This window comes from Lactuca sativa, chromosome 4 (assembly GCF_002870075.4).
Source record: "Lactuca sativa cultivar Salinas chromosome 4, Lsat_Salinas_v11, whole genome shotgun sequence".
Lineage (NCBI taxonomy): Eukaryota > Viridiplantae > Streptophyta > Magnoliopsida > Asterales > Asteraceae > Lactuca > Lactuca sativa.
Genome location: NC_056626.2, coordinates 210,364,129 through 210,370,912, shown reverse-complemented (window position 1 = coordinate 210,370,912; position 6,784 = coordinate 210,364,129).

The window sequence follows — 6,784 nt, the reverse complement described above, 5'->3', positions numbered from 1 at the left end:
TGAAGAAGATAATTGATGATGCTGCAAAGAAAATGGTCGATGAACAACCGAACAGCCTGAACCAAGCGAACCTCCAAAAGATAGTTATGATATTCATGGGGAGGGTTCCTCTTTTCCAAATAACCAAGATTCACCATTCTAGGGAGAGAGAAGATCATCATCAATACCAACTGAATGTCAAGTCCAGAGGGAGAATTCTAAGCCTAAAGCTGAGGAAGTATCATTATTCGAGGGGGAGAATGCAAATACAAACAATGATGAATCTCTATCGGAATTCGAAGAAGTAGTGAATGCTGAAATGGATCCCTCATATAATCCTAATTACCCTCCTCTCTGATGGGTTTTGACTATAAGAACATCCTATGTGCTCATACAAACCCTAATGCTTGGATCTAGGTTTCTCTATTATACATCCAATTCATCCAAGACTTCAAGCCCTAGATCTAGTATATGATAATCAATATAACATATGAATTAGGATTTAGATCACACCTTGATTGTTATGTAGCAATAACAATCACAATTTCTCCTTGTAATGACTTTAGAAAGCTTAGAGTCACAAATGTCACTCCTCTAATGGCTCACAAACACCAAGAGCAAAAAGGATGAAGAAGAGAAGAGAAGGAGGCTGCCCAAAATGTGTGGAAAACCTAAGGATCTTGTTCACCACGCTTTTGGGGCTTAAGGGTCCTTTAAATAGAGAGGCTATTAGGGTTATCTAACAAGGAAACCCTAATTTGGATGCTTAAGCCCTAAGCAACCCATTGACTCTTTCCTTAACAAGCCTTGGACAATTTCTAATGGGTTTCCCTATAGAATTCGTCCAACCTTATTTTATAAGGTAATCAATAGCCTAATTGCAATTATCTTATAATTACAATTCCAGTCCCTTAAGTTTTATTAATCTTTTTTAGCCACAAACTTGATTCTTATTAATTCTTGACTAATATTAATTAAACAATATGATTTATCCTTTAATATATTATTCTCATAATATATTAATAAATCATATTTAATCCTTTGTCTCCATAATTCCTCCTATCAAGTTGCTTTGGTGAAGGCAACCCAAAAGGAACATGCACCATCGGATCAAGTACATACCAAAATAGTTATGGACTTAGACACTAATCCAACACTCTCACCAAATGGACCAAAGATGATCCACAAAAAAACAAATTATTGGTGAATCAACAAGAAGGGTACTCACACGATCACAACTAAAAGCGAGTCACACTGCACTATTCTCTAAAGTGGAATTTTACATGTTTAATTCGTTCGTCTCCAAGGTTGAACCTAAGACGATCAACACTGCACTTGATCATTTTGATTGAGTACAGGCGATGCACGACGAACTCAATGAGTTCGAGCGAAATAAAGTGTGGAGACTAATTCCAACACCAAAGGATGCTTCTATGGTTGGACTAAAGTGGGGTTTCAGGAAAAAGATGGATAAGGAAGGAAATGTGATTTGCAACAAGGCAAGATTGATTGTGAAAGGTTACTGTCAAGAAGAAGGCATAGATTATGAAGAGACCTTCGCTCTAGTAGCAAGGCTAGAATCGATTCGTATTTTTCTCGCCTATGCTGCACACAATAACTTTGAAGTATACCAAATGGATGTGAAGTGTGCCTTCTTAAATGGAGAACTGGAAGAGACAATGTATGTAGAGCAACCACTGGGTTTTGTGAATGAGAAGTATCCAGATCACTGCTACATTCTGGACAAGGCAGTCTATGGTCTCAAGTAAGCACCAAGGGCATGGTATGAAATGCTAACTAGATATCTCAAAATGTCAAAGTTTAAACAAGGTTCAGTTGACCCAACCTTCTTTCGTAAGAAAGAGGGTGACCACCTTATGATCGTTCAAATTTATGATGATGATATCATCTTTGGTTCCACAAATCCTGGCTTAACAGCTGAATTTAGGAAGTTGATGGAGACTAAATTTGAAATGAGCTCAATGGGTCCTATTAACTTTTTCCTTGGCTTGAATATTAGATAGGGAACCGAAGGCATTTTCATTAATCAAGAGGCTTACATGAAGACCTTCCTATGATGTTGGCACGAAGTTATCACCTTCTCTGGACAAACCAACTGCTAACATGATCCTCTATCGTCAGATGATAGGGTCCCTAATGTATCTAACAGCAAGTCGACCATATATAAGGTTCTCTGTTTGTTATTGTGTTAGGTTTCAAGCTAATCCACGCAATCCTCACCTGCTAGCTGTGAAGAATATCTTTCGATACCTGAAGCGAACCTCTTCTCTCGGTCTATGGTACCCATCCAAATCAGGGTTCGTTGTCCAAGCATTCTCAGATGTTGATCTCGGAGGATGTGGACTCGACCGAAAGAGTACCACTGGAGGATGCCAATTTCTGGATGGCCAACTTGTTAGTAGGCAGTCAAAGAAACAAACTTGTGTGTCTCTCTCCACTGCCGAAGCAGAATACATAGTTGCAGCATCGTGCACATCTCAGGTCATTTGGATACAAAGTCAACTTCGAGACTATGGACCGAACATGAAAAAATTCCCACTATATTGTGACTTAGAGAGCGGAATTAGGATTTTTCATAACCCAATGCAACACTCAAAGACGAAACACATAGCACTGAGGTATCACTTTATCAAGGATCATGTGGAAGATGGTAATGTAGAAATTCATTTCGTAAGAACCACTGATCAATGGCTGACATCTTTACTAAGGCCTTGCCTGAAGCAAGTTTTAATAAAATCCTATAAGGCTTATGAATGATGGAAGTTGAATCTGTACTGAAATCACTTTCGCCTCAATAAAAGTTGGAAGCGAAGTAGAGCGAACGCTCGGTGCATTTCGGGTTCGGTTTTTCAGGGAACCAAAATGAACCGAATGCTTGGTCTATTTCGTGTTCGGTCTTACCGGGCTCAGTTCACATTTCATCTCCAAGTGATGGTTTTGGTTGTATAGTGTGTACTCTCTTTTTTTCTCGTAATTTATTTTATGTTTTTCCTTTTATTTTTATAAAATCCAAAAATATTTTTCTTTCTGTTTTTAATTCTTTTTCATAAAATCTTATAAAATCAAAAATATTTTTCATTTTTGTTTTTATTTCTTTTTAGAAAATTCAAATCATAATTCAAAAATATTTTCTTTCATTTTATTTCAATTTATTTTAATCTTAATCTAATTCTAGTATAAGGACTATTCTCAATGATGGAGCCGGCGCAAGTATAATTTTTTTTCTATGTATAAGCTAAGTGCCCCTAGAAGCATGCTGCTGCATGTTGACCCAAGCCTCCAAAGATTCCAAGTGAAGCCTTAATGACTTGATATATATAAATCATGACATCCCAATTAGGCTGTCAAATTCACTCTAATCATGAGCTACCTTACTCTTCTCCAATTGAGTTAAGAGTTTTTCTACTTGGTCCATCTATTATAGCAGAGGTACATTCATTCTTTAACCACCTCAAACTTATTCTCCATCTTAATTCATTTCATGAATGTAACCCTTGAGACTCTCAGCACTACAACTGAGGTTTACGGTTACACAACTTATGTGGTAATGATCTTAGTTTTGTGCCACTACGTGCTAAGTGAAACCCAAAATTCAATACCTATAATGCATTGACAGTGAACAATTAAATGTTGTAGCTATCACGTTTGAATTAACGAAACCACTTTTGTGGAAATACCTTGAAATCCCCTTTTATTTTGAGAGCTCCTTATGAAAATGTCTATCACCATGACTTTTCTTCCCATAGGATCCAAATTTTATTTTTCTTTGAGATTTCTAATAATCCAATGTCAATAAGTCACTGAATATGTTCCAAACCTACTTGTTTAACAGGCCACATCGGTCTCACAAGTACTTTGTTCTATTTTAGTCTTATGTCAAGTACCGAAACCTGAATTAAAGCGAAAGCCACCCTTATTAGCCTTATATATAAAAGATGTCTTTCAATACTTCTTAACAAGTACTTGATTGTAATTCAACGGGAATCCAAACAAGCACTTTGAAGTCTTTCTTGACTCTGAAGGAAGAGATTTGTGCCTGGGATCCACTGCTTTATGTGTTAAATGACATCACAAAATCCCATAAATAGTTTGATTTATTTCTTTATCCTTGACACTATCTTGCATGAAATTCTTGGAATTTCCAAAAGTCTAGTTCAATTACTCACAAGGTATTCATAAATATATAACTTCGGTTCCTAACCGCGTAATCTTGTTATTTAAAAAAAGAAGTGATAAGTCAGCATATAGCCTTGGTTAATTATGGCGATAACGATTCAATTAAAGGTACAAGAGGTGAGTTAGCAGGAAATCTAATCAAGTGTAGATTTGAAAAAGGGGATAAGTATGGAAAGGCGTGTGAATTTGAACCGTTACCCAGTCATGCGTCATCGGCTAATTTCTTAGGGTTGCTTGTTGTCTAATCATGCCTTTTTAGGCGTCGTTTCGCAAAAAGGTGGAATTTTGGTCTAGATTTTTCTCTCTCTAAAAAATCATATATAAGGGTTTTGATTACCGTGGTCTTATTCTTTACCACTTTTCAACTCTCTCAAGTGAAAGAAGGCGATTTCTAGAGATTTTGTGTTCACTGTTCGTCTTCCTCTTCTTAAAGCTTCAATAATGGCAGACTCTTCTTTAGTTCAAGAAATCTCTGCATGCTCCACTCTACTCACAATCAAGCTTAACGAAAACTTGTTGATCGATCTCACACCATTCACCTACGATACCTACATGTATCAAGTGTTGGAATGTCTTAAATATTCCTCACTCGTCAATGCTTTATCAATGGTGGAAGTCGTACCAACGGCGTGCCTCTCACAAATCTACTCCACTAATACTTATGACAAAGTTGCAGAAAAGATTTATTTTGACATTCTCAACTAGAAGGCTTCAATCTCCAAAAACTGATTTTGCTCGCTGCTAGGGCTCTCTTATGATGCGTCCATGGTGAATCCTGACTCCATCTCTATAGGTTAGCTCTTTTCGATGTTCTACAATATGGGGTATACCGAAAATGTAACTACTATGACCAAGGTAAAGAAATCGTGCCTTCATCCTCAATGGAATGGACTTTTCACCCTTCTTTTCAAAGGGCTTATAGAACGAAGTGTCGGCTCAGATGGTGCTAGCAAGTCTTTCATGACTCTCCTTTATGGGTTGTGCGATGGTATCAACCTGGATTATGGTATGGTTTTATGGCTTCAACTGGTACAAAGTTTGTTATCTGCCTCTCGCCACACATAAATTTCTTGTGCCCGGTTTTGGACCATTGTCACTCAATGGACAATGGAGCGCTATAATGTTGCCATCATGGCAGATTCACTACTCTCCTCCATCGCTACATTTCACACTACGAAGATTATTGTCACTAATCCCTCGAAGTATCTCTTCATTGGCTCAATTCAAGAGTCAATGTATGCTTGTGTGTCCTCTGAAAGCAAGATTATTCAGGAGTACAAGAAGCTCCCTTCATCTAGTCCAAGGGAACTCAATCCGGAAATGGTGAGGTTTATTGAAGAAGCATACAAACCTGCTCAGAGGGGAAAAATCAAGAAGCAAAAAGGGGTGAACAAGGAGTTAAAGTATTGAAGGCGCATACTCCTAAGAAGCAAAAGTCTTAGAAGGCATCACCTTCCCAGCCCAAGCAGAAGAAGGCCAAGAAAGCAATTAGGAATCTCATTCTTTCTTCATTAAGCGACTCAGACTCAGATTACGTGCCTACTGGTCATCAACCCTTCATTCAACCCAACAAAAGTGAATCAGAGAGTAAAAGGTCACATGACGAAGATTCGGTTCGAGGTGACACACCACCTTGTTCGCCTACACCAGAGGTATCAGTTCACTCCCAAGCACCTTCTCCTCCACCTATTTCCATCCTACCCATTCTCACTATCATCACATCTCAACCTACCTCCACCATTCCCATTCCTACTCCTATATTCTCTGAAGCTAAAATCGCAACCACTACTGGAGTTCAGACCAACGTATCTGATACGAGGTTTCGTACTTCCACATCCAAAACCCCTGTTACTACCAAACCTCCATCCCATACCCAACCGATAGAAACCAATACCGTTCTTAGTGGTGAGGATGTCGATTTTGATATCTTCGACCACAGTCCATACAGGGTGCAGAGCGATGATGATGATGATGGTCCTATAACCAAGAGGCACCTCAAGGATTTGAACGATAAGCTTGACAAGCTTGTGGCATCTTCCTCCTCTTCCCAAGACTCTTTTTTAGAAGTTGCAGTAAAGGCTTTAATGGCCACATTTGTAAAAGAGCATGAGGCTTCCATTGCTAAGGCAACATCTTCTATAGATGCCTCTACCAAATCATACAAAAAAGTGACTGAAAAAGTCAAAAAACTAATTCTTGATGCTAACATTTTTCTGGAGTCATTACAGGGTGTAGTAGAGTTAAATGCAAACAAGGTGAACACCACTGTGGAAAAGCTTGTTGTGTCTCTTAAGACCGAAAAGCAGCACTTTGCCATAATGCGTCAGAATATCCAAACAGATAACGCTGAATTGCAGACTTCCATCAATGAGCGTCTCAAGAAGCTCCAAGAAGATATGGCCATGGAAAACAAGATTATGGATTAAGTGGCTCTAAAAACAACTTAATTAAAGACCAAGTCACTGCAACTTTCTCAGGCGAACAAGGAGGTTGACAACCTTCGCTCTGATAGGATAGTTGTCAAGAGTTGTGTCTCAGATGTTCATACCATTCTTTCCAATGTTCTGGAAGCTCACGACTCAGTTCTCACTCTTTCTTTCAGACGTCA